Source organism: Spermophilus citellus (genome assembly GCF_964194105.1).
Source record: "Spermophilus citellus genome assembly, chromosome: 9".
Classification (NCBI taxonomy): domain Eukaryota; kingdom Metazoa; phylum Chordata; class Mammalia; order Rodentia; family Sciuridae; genus Spermophilus; species Spermophilus citellus.
In genome coordinates, this window is record NC_138191.1 from 84,546,935 (window position 1) to 84,560,934 (window position 14,000).

The window sequence follows — 14,000 nt, forward strand, 5'->3', positions numbered from 1 at the left end:
TCGGCCCTGAGAAAGAGAAAATCGATACAACCATTCTCTGCTCCGTTTTTGTTTCATTCTGTTTCGGCTTTGTTTTATCCTATCTTATTGGGTTACGTTACCTTTATAGTAGATAAGAATCCAGTAAAAAACAAACCGAAAAACTGCTAAGTAAATTGTTAGAGGTCCAGACTATGGTAGAAAAAACGCTAGGTCAAGCAAAAGAGAAGGTCTCTCAAGCTAGTCAGACAGAGGAAAATTTTAAAAAAGCAAGCTTAGAGGAAAAGCAGCCATCAGGTGGAGAATTACAACAGGAGGTTGCTACTAACTCCGTTCTCTCACCAGAGGGCGTAATTCAACCAACAGCTCCATCTACCGCTGAGCGGCCCTCAACTCCCGTAGTTGATGGACGGAATTCTGAGACAGAACCCCAAAGATTAGCATGCCCTGTACTTGAGCAGGCAGGAGGGCAACGAATTCACCGTGCTTTAGATTTCAAAACAATAAAGCAATTAAAGGAGGCTGTAACAACCTATGGGCCGCAAGCTCCCTTCACAATAAGCATGGTCGAATCTGTTACCAACTTGGACATGACACCAGCAGATTGGGCTAACATGTTGATCTGTGCTAAACGGAGGACAATATTTGTTATGGAAGGTTGCCAATGAGGAATTTTGCATGGAGACAGCTAGGCGAAATGCAGAAGCTGGTTACCCTCAAAGAAATATAGATATGCTTTTGGGAAAGGGACCTTATGAGGGTCAAAGACAGCAAATTGAATATGACCCTGGCGTATATGCACAAATTGCTGTAGATGCAGTTAGGGCATGGAAAACTTTACAGGGGCATGGAGACTTACAAGGTCAATTATCTAAGGTAATACAAGGAACTAATGAACCTTACGCTGAATTTGTAGATAGACTTATTCAGTCAGCCTCTAGGATATTTGGTAATACAGAACAGGTAATGCCATTTATAAAACAACTGGCTTATGACCAAGCAAATCGTTGCTGCAGAGAGGTCATTAGACCATGGAGACATGAAGATTTAAACACATATATTAAATTATGTAGAGACATTAATGAACAAGGGCAAGTCTTAGCAGCAGTACAACAGGCTTTAGATGCCAGGCCAAAAACATGCTATAATTGTAATCAAACAGGACATTTTAAAAGGAGTTGCCCCGTAAGAGGAGGGTTTAACAAAGCTGGATATCAAAGGAATAGAATACTGGGTATTTGCCCACGATGCCATAGAGGGAAACATTGGGCTAATGAATGCCGTTCTCAAACCACTATAGAGGGTATTCCGTTATCAAAAAACGGACAAGGACCAAGTGTTTACCCACGATATCGTGGAGAAAGGTATCAGGCTCCATTGCCAAAAAACGGACTGGAGGGCCCAATGCCCCGGGGCCCAAAACCACAAATATATGGGGCAATGGAGGAACCCAACAGCACCATCAAGGTAGTGCCCAGGACGCATTATCCATTAAATCCCTCATCAGACAAACTAGAGGGAACGCAGGGCTGGACATCTGCGCCTCTGCCAGAGCAGTACTAACTCCAGAGATGGGAGTTCAAATCATTCCCACAGGAGTAAAAGGACCTCTTCCCCAGGGAACAGTAGGCTTATTATTGGGATGCAGTTCTTCTACACTAAAAGGACTTATGATAAGTCCTGGGGTAATTGATCCCGATTATGAGGGTGAAATAAAAATTATAGCTAGTTCTCCAAGAGGTATATCAGTAATTTCACCAGGAGATAGAATAGCACAGTTATTAATAATACCCAGCCTACATGATAAATTTTCCAGTTGTAATGTAGAAAGAGGTTCCAAGGGATTAGGCTCCACAGGTGTAGATTGGGCTATGCTGTCTTTAAATTTAGATTCTCGCCCAATGCTAAAATTAAATATTCAAGGACATGACTTTAATGGGCTGCTCGACACAGGTGCAGACCTTAGCATCATCTCTCGTCAAGAATGGCCAGAACATTGGCCATTACAACAAGCCACTCAAACGCTTCGAGGCCTAGGAGTGGCAACAAATCCCCATAGAAGTGCTATGGTATTAGATTGGAGGGATCCTGAAGGATGTGAAGGAACTATACAGCCCTATGTATTAGATCATCTTCCCGTAAATTTATGGGGACGAGATGTCCTAGATCAATTAGGATTGACATTAACAAATAACATCAATCCTAACGCGCCCACTACTAGGGCTAAACAAGGCTTTAGGAAAGAAAAAAAATTAAGAGAACAAGAACAAGGTATGACAGAACCTATTCAAATAGATCAAGAAATAAATAGACATGAATTGGGTTTTCAGAAAGGGCCACTGAGACAATCAAAATTACTTGGAAATCAGAAAGACCAGTGTGGGTTCCTCAGTGGCCCCTGACTAAAGAAAAGATACAAGTAGCCCATGACTTGGTCAGACAACAATTAGCGGAAGGACATATACAACCTTCTGTATCCCCCCATAATACTCCCATTTTTGTCATTAAAAAGAAATCTGGTAAATGGAGATTATTACAAGATTTAAGAGCCATTAATAATGAGATGGTTATTATGGGACCTGCTCAATCAGGGATTCCTCAATTGTCTGCTTTACCAAAAACCTGGCATGTTTTAGCTATAGATATTAAAGATTGTTTCTTTTCAATTCCAATTCATCCCGAGGATAGTCCACATTTTGCATTTACTATCCCTGCACTGAATCATGAAGGTCCTGATCAGAGATATGAATGGAAAGTACTCCCTCAAGGGATGGCTAACAGCCCAACTATGTGTCAAATTTATGTTAATAAAGCAATCCAGCCACTTAGAAACCAAAATCCGGAACTACAAATATTTCACTATATGGATGATGTGTTATTGGCACATAAAGATAAAAACACATTACTAGAATGTTATGCCACACTTACAAACTTATTGAAAAATTATAATCTAGAGATAGCAATAGATAAAGTACAATTAAATCTTCCAATTAATTATTTAGGAGTTCTATTATCCTCAACCATGGTCCGTCCACCAAAAATTCAAATACGAGTAGATCAACTCAAATCACTTAATGACTTTCAAAAGTTATTGGGAGACATAAATTGGATAAGGCCTTATCTAGGCATACCAACAGGAGAGTTAGGACCTTTATTTGATATTCTAAAAGGTCCATCAGATCCAAATTCACCCCGCATGTTAACGCCTGAAGCAAGAAAAGCATTAAAAATCATTGAAACATATATGGAAAATATGCATTTGGATAGAATTGATATAAGTTTGCCTTTATTATTTATTGTACTACCAACAAAAAATATTCCTACAGGAGTATTTTGGCAGGAAGGTCCATTATTGTGGATACATTTATCTTATTCTCCTAATACTATTCTTACTAGATATCCTGAGGCTGTAGGACAATTAATACTCAAAGGAATAAAAGCAGCTAAGGGAGTATTTGGGATTTCTCCCAATAAAATTATTACTCCATATACTATGGATCAAATTGATGAGTTAGCTAATGAGTTAAATACTTGGGCAATAATCATGTGTAAAACTAGTGTTTCTTTTGATAATCACTTACCATCTAATCCTTTATTGTCTTTTTGGTCTAAGCATCCTGTAGTTTTTCCAAAAATGACAAGAAAAACCCCTATCATAAATGCTCCAAATATATTCACTGATGGGTCAAACAATGGCACAGCAGCAGTAGTTACTCCTGATCAAACTTTTACATTTTTAGTACCCAAACAATCAGCTCAAAAGGTAGAGCTTAATGCAGTATTACAAGCTTTTATGATGTTTAAAGATTCTGTATTTAATTTATTTTCTGATAGTCAGTATGTAGTTAATGCTATAGTATCCCTCGAAGATGCTGGTAGGATTTCACCTTCTTCTAGTGTTTTCTCTTTGTTTTCCGCTATACAAAGTCTAATCTGGGACCGAAAAGATCCATTCTTCATAGGTCATATCAGGGCACATACAGGATTGCCTGGAGCCCTTAGTATGGGCAATGAACTAGCAGATAAATCTACACATGACATACATATTTTCTCCACAATAGAAGAAGCTATAAATTTTCATAAAAGGTTCCATGTCAATGCTAATACTTTACAAAAGCGTTTTAAAATAACTAAAGAACAGGCCAGACATATAATAAAACAATGTCAAAATTGTGTGACATTTTTACCACAAGTTAATCTTGGAGTCAATCCTAGAGGACTGATACCTAACCATATTTGGCAGATGGACGTCACACACTTGCCAGAATTTGAAAATTAAAATATTTACATGTTACAGTTGATACCTCTTCCGGATTTTTGATGGGCTCCCTTCATGCCGGAGAAAAAAGTAAAAATGTTATAGCTCATTGCTTACAAAATTTTGCCACTGTGGGCGTTCCAAAACAGTTAAAAACGGACAACGGTCCTGGTTATACTTCCTCCTCTTTTAAACAATTTTGCTCATCATTTGGTATTACTCACATAACAGGAATTCCATACAATCCACAAGGACAAGGCATAGTTGAAAGAGCTCATCAAACTATTAAAATGTACTTATTAAAACAAAAGGAGGGAATTGGAAAGGGGTATATATCCCCCAAAGATAAACTTAAAATAACCCTTTTTACTCTAAACTTTTTAAATTTAGATTCATCGGGACTTAGTGCTGCGGAAAGACATTTGTACCCCAAAAATGTACATAAGCCTAAGGTACTTTGGAAAGATATTCTAACAGGACAATGGAAAGGCCCAGATCCAGTGATAGTCTGGAATCGGGGCGCTGTCTGTGTTTTCCCACAGGATGAATAGCAACCGATTTGGATTCCAGAGAGATTAACTAAAACAATTTCTACAGAAAAAGAAGATGATTTGACTCAAATCCATAACAGCTGACATCCAGAGCTCCAGCTTGGCTATTCTTACATCTGCGACAGTGATTAACCAAGGTGGTTTTTTTTCAATATCTATTTTATTATTACATTTTTCCACTTCATAAAGTTCTATTTTATTTTTGAGCTCATACAAACCTAGGTTAATGTTTTTCTGATCAGTTTTATTTTTTGACTGTGTTTTATTTTTTTGACTGTGGAGTTTTTAAACATTGCAATGGAGATTTCACCTAAGTATAGTTACAAGGACTTTATTTACTATTGTCTTATGTGTTGTATGTTGTGTGCACACTTCTGTTTAGTGTTGTATGTCTGTATGTGTGTATGTCCATATTTCTTATATGAGGAGCGCTCATGAAAAAATGGATCCGAATTTTTTCTTTATTCACGTGATTTATATGGTTTAATTTAAATTAGGTGAACAGCTGTTTATGATTGTTTTTAAAGATGGTTAACAGATCTGTTTGTTTACTAATTTAAATTAGGTAAACAACTGTTAAGGATTGTTTTTAAAGGAGTTTAACAGATCTGTTTGTTTACTTTCACCTTTCCTTTTCATTATATTTAATAATTCTGTTCAGGATAATGTCTCTTTAGCATCATTGCCAGAATTTCCATCTCCATCCCAATTCCGGTGAAGACTGAGATAAAACCAAACTACAGCTTCTATGATAGCTATCATGGTAAACTGTATAAACTGATGCATCAATGAATATAACTCAACAAGTAATGCTCAATCAAGGACTTGATTTACTTTGGGAGGAAATGGACATATTGATAGACTCCTCCAATTTGAACTGCTTGCAGAACTTGCCTGGACTATATATCAGTTACATACATTGTAAAATATCATCTGGTGCACCGAATTGTGGTACTGCTGGCATATCTTTGCTGATGGTGTCACCAGTGATGCAATTTCCTTGCCAGCTCACCCCATGTTTATTGTGGTAATACTGGCATATCTTTGCTGATGGTGTCACCAGTGACGTAATTTTTCCAAAGGAGCCATCAATTGGCTTGGTGTCGTGGCATTTCTGTATCCTCCTCCCTTCTACTAGTGATGGTCTAAAATTTGGGGGCCAACAGAGGTGAGGCAAAGAACCTCACCCCCCCACTGGCACCAAGGCTAAATTTGGGGGCCAACAGAGGTGAGGCAAGAACCTCACCCCCCCACTGGTGCATAGGCCTATCCACAAGCATGGATGAATGCTGGACCGGTAGTCAGTGACGGGTTGATCTGATTACAGGGGATTCAACCTAAGACAGGAAGCTGACGCCTAAATGTCAGTTCTCCCATGACGGGTAAGAACCATATGTTAAATTGGACAACCTACCAGGCACGGTCCCTAGCCACATTGCTTGTTGCTTAATTAAACAGAAGGGGGCAGATGCTAGGAGCCACAAGCAAATATACGATGTATGGCACCTTTGGTTGTAAAGTGATGCCAGCTAGCCACTGAGATGATTATGTTAAGATTTACATTCATATGGAAATTGGACTCCCGCTGTTCACCTTGGCCTGCTACCGGACTCACGTTACCAGACTCTTGGAGAGTTCCCATTGGTTGGGGAAGGATAGTAGGAGGAAATTCCGGGGGAGGTCCGGGGGACCCCGGGTTCCGGGAGACGCGCGGTTCCGGGTGGATGCCCGCGTAGGAGGACCGGGTTTGGCTTGCCGGCGGCGGTTTTTTCGAAATAAAGTTTTGTTCCTGCTTGAGTGGCTCGTGATTCTGTGCCCAGCCAAGACTGCGGCAGACAGGCAGACAGGTTATGGGAGGAACTGATGGAGCAGAAGTTGAACTCTAGTACCCAAAAGAAACTTGGTGGGATGTTGAGGAGAAAATATGATAAACAGCACGATAGATAAATGGCTTTGTTAGTATTTTATTTAGAACTTTTGTATCCAAGTCTATAGAAAAACGGATCTCTAATATATTTTGGCAATAAAAATTATTTTAGTTTTATAAAGTGAAGCTATTATCTGTTCTTTAAAAATTTGGAAGAAAAAGCTGTAATATAGTACCTTAAGCTTGGTGAAAGTTTTAAAAAATTACTGAAATACAATACACATACAGTCAATTATATAACTTTTTAAGTGAGTTTTTACTTATTTGCACACAAATTGCTAGAATATATTAATAATAATATATTATTAATAATGTAGTTCCATTTTTACATATCACTATTTTATTCGCAACATTTTGCTTAGAATTTTTAAAAACATTTTTATAGAAAACATTTATTTGTAATTTTCTTTTTTTTGCAATATTTTTATAAGATATTAATATCAGAATTAAGTTAGCCTTGTAAAGTAAGATAGGAAGTGTTCCCTCTTTCTCTAATCTCTGAATGTTCCAGATTGGTACTATTTCTTTTTTTTTTTTTTTTTGCCCATTTTATTTTTAAAATTAATTAACTTATATTAATTAGGTATATATGACAGCAGAATGCATTTTGATTCGTTGTACAAAATTACAGCACGACTTTTCATTTCTTTGAGTGTACACGATGCAGAGTTGCACCACATGTGCAGTCATACATGTACCTAGGGTAATGATGTCCATCTCATTCCACCATCTTTCCTGCACCTATGCCCCCTTCGGAACCTTTCCTTCCCTTTGCCCAATCAAAGTTCCTCCATTTTTCCCATCCCCCCCATTATGGATCAACCTCCACTTATCAGAGAGAATATTTGGCCTTTGGTTTTGGGGGATTGGCTTACTTTGCTTAGCATTATATTCTCCAATTCTATCCATTTACCTGCAAATGCCATAATTTTATTCTCTTTTAGTGCTGAGTAATATTACATTGTTTATAAATACTACAGTTTCTTTATCCCTTCATCTATTGAAGGGCATCTAGTTTGGTTCCAGTTTAACTATTGTGAGTTGAGCTGCTATAAACATTGATGTGGCTGAGTTACTATAGTATGTTGATTTTAAGTCCTTTTTAGACTGAGGAGTGAGATAGCTGGGTCAGATGGTGGTTCCATTCCAAGTTTTCTAAGGAATCTCCATACTACTTTTCTGATTGGTTGCACCAATTTGTGGTCCCACCAGCAATGTATGAGTGTGCCTTTTCCCCCACATCCTCACCAACATTTACTGTTGTTTGTATTCTTGATAACTACAATTCTGATTGGTATGAGATAAAAATCTTAGAGTAATTTTGATTTGCATTTCTCTAATTACTAGAGATTTTGAGCATTTTTTCATGTATTTGTTCATCAAAAGTATATATTCTTCTGAGAAGTGTCTGTTCAGCTTCTTAGCCCATTTATTGATTGGGTTGTTTGATTTTTGTGTGTGTTAAGTTATTTCTCACCATGCACAAAACTCAACTCAAAGTGGATCAAAGACCTAAGAATTAGACGAGGGATCCTGTGGCCTAATAGAGGAAAAAGTAGGAAAAATATTCATCATATTGGATTAGGCCCCGACTTCCTTAACAAGACTTCTAAAGTGCAAGAAATAAAATCAAGAATTAATAAATGGGATGGACTCAAACTAAAAAGCTTCTTCTCAGAAAAAGAGACAATGATGTGAAGAGAGAGCCCACATTTTGGGAGCAAATTTTTGCCATACGCAGGTCAGATAGAACACTAATCCCCAGGATACATAAAGAACTCAAAAAAACTGAACACCAAAAAATCAAATAACCCAGTCAATAAATGGTATTATTTGGTTTTGAAGTGATTCCTTAGGTGACTTTTACTTGTGCTTGTAAACTGGAACACAAGCAAGCACATTAGCTGTGTTTTTCAAAAAATATATTTTTAGCTATCCTATCATAGTAAAGGAAAATTTGTATAATTTGTATAATTAAACAAAAATGTAGTTTATTTTTCTTCAGTTTTAAAATGAAATGGGTATCTAAACTTAATATATATCATATGAATTTAAACAATGATTTCCCAGCACCCCTTAAGCAAGTCAGGTTGATTATCTATCCTTCTGGACATTGGATGACACCCTCATCCTTGTCTCTGGGAAACATCATTTTCCCTTTTTCATCATCAATGTAAGTGAAGCCCGGGTGCTCCCCATACTGGTTGTACTGGTTCCTTGCCTTGCTAGGTAGGGAAATAGCCTGATGGGTGGGTGGAGACATGTAAGTTTCAAGTTATATCTTGCACTAAAAAGCACTAGTTAAATTGGTAAAGAAGTATTTGAAAAGAGATTGCAGGAGACTTTAATTAGATACTTAACATATTTAAGTGTCAATGAATTGCTAGTAGTTTGTTCATACATGTGAAGAAAAGAATAAATGAGTTCAAATGGGCACTAAGGGAAAAATAAGTAGCAGAAAGCAAAATCAGTGTAAGAAACCAGGAAAGTACTGCTGTAGGAGCTAAGACTTCTGAATGGAAGATACACAAAATTAAGTAGAGATGAACAAAGAAAGGCTAACTTTGGGACTGAATAAGACTATAATAAAGGTGGTCTTGAAGAGAAAGTATTTGCCATTCAAAGAAGGTAGTAGCAGACAAGTAAAAGTTTAAAAAGAAAGAAAACAAAAAACCAACCAAGTAACACAGGGCATAGAATTATGGTGATGAACAGAAATTGCAAAAATATCTGCTCCACTTTTTAGGAAACAGGTTCTATGGAAAGAAATGAGAGGTGGAGAGTAAGCATCCACTATGCACCAGATACTTTAAGTATTCTTTTCCTGTTCAGTCTTCATGAAAAGAACCTAAGTGGTGACCACAATTATAATCATTTTTACCGTTGAGGGAATAGGCACAGAGAACTAGCCACCTTCCCAAAGGCACACAGCTAGTAAAGATTGGCAGCAAAAGGAGATGTTTATTTTCAAACCTATGCTTTTAAACAAAAACAAAATCCCCCAAACACCTATATTACATTGCTACTCAAAAGAAATGAGTTCAGAAGATAGCTGAGGTGGAACGCAGCAGGAGGATGTTTTGCACATTTGGCCTGTGGGAACACTTTTACTGTTTGTGAAAGCAACGCATTGGTGAAATGAGAACCAGATTGCAGAAGGTGAAAGTATCAGACGAGGAGAACAACAGAGAAAACCAGAGATGGTGGGCGCAGGCCACGCCTGTATAAAATGCTGGAAGTAAAGAGGCATAGCAGGGTCTGGTGTTGTGGCTGGGGTAGAGCACTCGTCTAGCATGTGTGAGGCCCTGGGTTTGATCCTCAGCACCACATAAAAATAAATAAATAAAGTAAAGGTATTGTGTCCAACTACAACTAAAAAATAAATATTAAAAAAAAGGCACAGCAAACTATCAGTAACTATGTAAGGTTGAGTTTTCTTAATGCATTTTTGGCATTATCTAGAAGGATAGGTTTACATTATGGTCTCAGCAAGGGAATGTTCATTCTCTAAGAGGGTTAAGCTCTAATTTTTCAACTGTTGTTTTTAAAAATAATTCCCATGTATAGAATAATTCCCAAGAATTTATAAAGTGAGTGAACTAAACTAGCCTTGACTTTTGGGCACATAATCTGTTGGACTTGGTCATAGGGCCTCCCATTATGTGTTTTCTTTAAAGTCATTCTGTTAATGACAGCAGATGACAGCATGGATACTTTCATTGGAGAAGCTAACATTTCTTTTTAAAGAAACATTTCTTTTGATGTCTGACAACCCAAAGGGATCATGTAGGATTTTTTTTTCTTTTTTTTTTTTAATCAAGAAATAAAGGAAGGCATCACTTAATTTTGGTTTTGTGGGGAAAAGTAAATTCCCTGCTGGTTTTGGGGGAGTGTTTCTGGTTGATATTCCCAGAGTTAACTGAATTTTCAGTAATTTGCTATTAGTACTGACTATGCTTACTGAAGATTTGGCTAATGAATATTTTATAAAGCAGGAGGAAGATGCTAAGTCTCCATTTGGATGACTGCCAAGTCCTAAACCTCTTACCTTGATGTGGCTTCTCAGCTCCAGTCTTGCTGTTTCTGTTGCCCGAGGCTGTCTCTATCTAATGTTCCACTATTAACTGAAACTCCCAGTGCCAAATAAAACTTGGTATTTTGTTTCTCAAACCCTTTCTGTTGATATCCCTATTTTTGCTAACAGAATCATAATTCTAATTACTTAGATTTAAACTTTCAATCACAGGAGCTACTATTCATCAGGGGCTATCTATCAGGGATTATGCTGTTAAATTTAGCAAATATGAATTTCATCTTCCAAAATCCTGTGTGGTAGGCACCAACATTATTATTACTTTACTACAGGGAAGTTGCAGCTTGGTGAGATCAGTGATTTATTTAATTTTACTTAAAAAGTGACTGGAATGGCAGGATTTGGTCTGAAGTCTGCAAACACCCAGAGCTTGAAACCTTAGGCCATCTCTCCAGGCTGGAGTGCTTTAGACGTTGTCCATGTAACGTCGCACACAACGGCTGTCTCCTGTTTTCAATGCCATTGCCTCGGTCAGATTTTCATCACCTCTCATCTCTCCTACATGTTCTTTTTTTCCTGCTCTTTTCCACCATCTGCTCACAGTTGCTTCACCTACACTGCTCTACTGAAAAGCCTTTGATGATTCCCCTTGGTCTGAGGGTCACTGCCTTACCCAGTCACCTTCCAGTCTTACCACCTTCTAACCAACTTACCTTCACAAATGCTGTGCTTGATCCAGTTTATACTCATTGCTGTACTCCTGTGTCTGTTGGACTTCTACTTACCCGCTTCATAGTCTAGATGAAGTTGTTACTTCCCTTCATGAAGCTGTCCATAAATCCTCTAATCAGACAAAAGCAGCCTGAACTTTTCCTGTGACTACAAATTCTGCCCTATACTGTGGTCACCTGTGTACTTCTGTTATTCTTTTTTTTTAATTAGTTGCTCCTGATAATACAATGATCTTGACATATCATACACTTTGATTCAAATGGGGTATGAATTCTCATTTTTCCAAGTGTACAGGTTGCAGGATCACATTGGTTATACGGCCACCTATATACATACAGCAATACTAGTGTCTATTGTATTCTGCTGCGCTTCCTATCCCCCCTCCCTCCTTCCACTCCCCTCCCATCACCTCTCTCTACCCAATCTAATGTGACACATTTCTCTCTCTCTTTTTTTTCTTCCTCCTCACATCATCATATATGTATTTTGTATAACGATGAGGGTCTCCTTCCATCTGTTATTCTGATGGGATTCGATCTCGTTCCTCAAAGATTGGACTGTGCTTTGCTGTTTTCTGTGAAGCTTGGAGTTGGGCAACTCTGGGCCACGTACTTAAGGGTAAGGATGAATTAGAATTTATTTGTAAGGTGTTGTCAGGATATGTGGTCCATGTACTCAATTGTTTTGACCTAGTATGGGGAAACAAAACTAATATTCAAAAAATTAACTGAGGAACAAGCAGGAGTTCAACTATAAGAGTCATCAGAGAAGAGAGAGCAGGAGGATGCGACAGGGGGAGAAGGACTTGGAGAGAAGGAGAGACCTGAGGCTGACTCAGAAAAGTGAAGAAAGGTGCTGACAGGGAATGGGGAGGCGTGTTCTGAGGTGAGAAGAGCATAAGTGAATGTTCTGAGGTGAGGAGGGACATAGCTGGTCCGGGAAGAAGAATGGCACATAGGAAGCCTAGGGAAATGCCAGGGATGTTAAGCATTTTTTAGAGTAAAATAACTCCTGCAAATTTACAGTGTCATTTCTTTAAAAATTTCTTACCCCAAGGCTTTGTGTGGTAACTGGCACTCTCCTAAATTAGTCACAATAAGTTGGTTTTTACTGTATATTCTTCTACTGCTATATAATTGCTGGAATTCATCTCTGAATTCATCTGAATTACAGTAGTACATGGCAATGCGATGAGGAACTGCTTCTTTTGTTTTTTACCTGTTACCATGTTTTAAGGCTTTGATGCCCGCTAAAACTTAGGATAAATGCTGATAAATTATTTCATGGATTAGAATTTAGCACTCTGAAAAAAAATACTTTTAAAAACATTTTTACAATTGGCTTCCTATCTACTACAAATGTTTCTTCATTCTGCTTTATTCATGCAAAATTTTTGTGAGATTGTCCCTGCCATTGGTCCAAGAAGGAAGTTGTTCACAAATGTGTAATGAAAACACAAAGCTCATCTAGTTACAAGATTTATAATGTAATCCAGATCCAAAATCGACCTGTGGAGACGGGACAAATATTGGTTGTGATAGATTAACACACACACACATATTCCCATGAAAGCACTAACAGAAAAAAACTGAAAATTGGGGCTAGGGTTGTGGCTCAGTGGTAAAGCCCTTGCCTAGCATGTGTGAGGCACTGGGTTCAATTCTCAGCACCACATATAAATAAATGAATAAAACAAAGGTCCATCAACAGCTAAAAATTTTTTTTGAAAAAACCCTGAAAATTGACAAATTCACTTTGAAAAGTCATTTGGTAAGCCAGAAAAAGGAGACGGAAAGGGATTTAAAAGGCTGGCATTTTTTACTACATTTTAGGGAAAAGTAAGACACCCAAACATTTAAAAGTAGAAAGCAATGACTGGTTTTTCCATTTGTTAACTTGTTTTTGATATGAATTACACATCATTTTTTCCTTGGGACTATAACATTGCTAATTTTCTCCATATGTGAAAGATTTGTCTTTGACCTTTAACAAATGTCCTCTAGGGAGTCGACTTACCATCCAGGAACAACACAGCATCGTTTTACATGCACACAAAGGCCTGAAAGCTCCATAAAAATAAATGATCCATGGTATAAGATACATTAACCAGCAGAATAATAAGCTATTTCAGCCTTGTAAATTTTAATGCCCATCCATTCAAAACCACACTGGGTCACTCTGGTATTAAATTCAGAGGAACAAAATGATAAGTATACATGTTTTATTTGTTAAGCTGCCAGCTATACATTTTGTGTAAAATTTCATTAGTGGGGGCGAACCTATTCAGAGACACATCAGGCAGTGTATATTTAAAAGTAGTATCTCTTTCTAATATGTGATTTTATGTGTTACAGATACATTTACTATTTAGCATCATGTATATTTAATATAATGTCTACTTCAGTGTCCTAAAAAGTCTTTGTTCAGTTATAGTTTCCATTATCGAAGAGCCAGTGTACGGTCCTTCCACAATTTTGTAATGTGCAGGCAGCCCACAAGAGCTTCTAGTTTTAGCTTGAG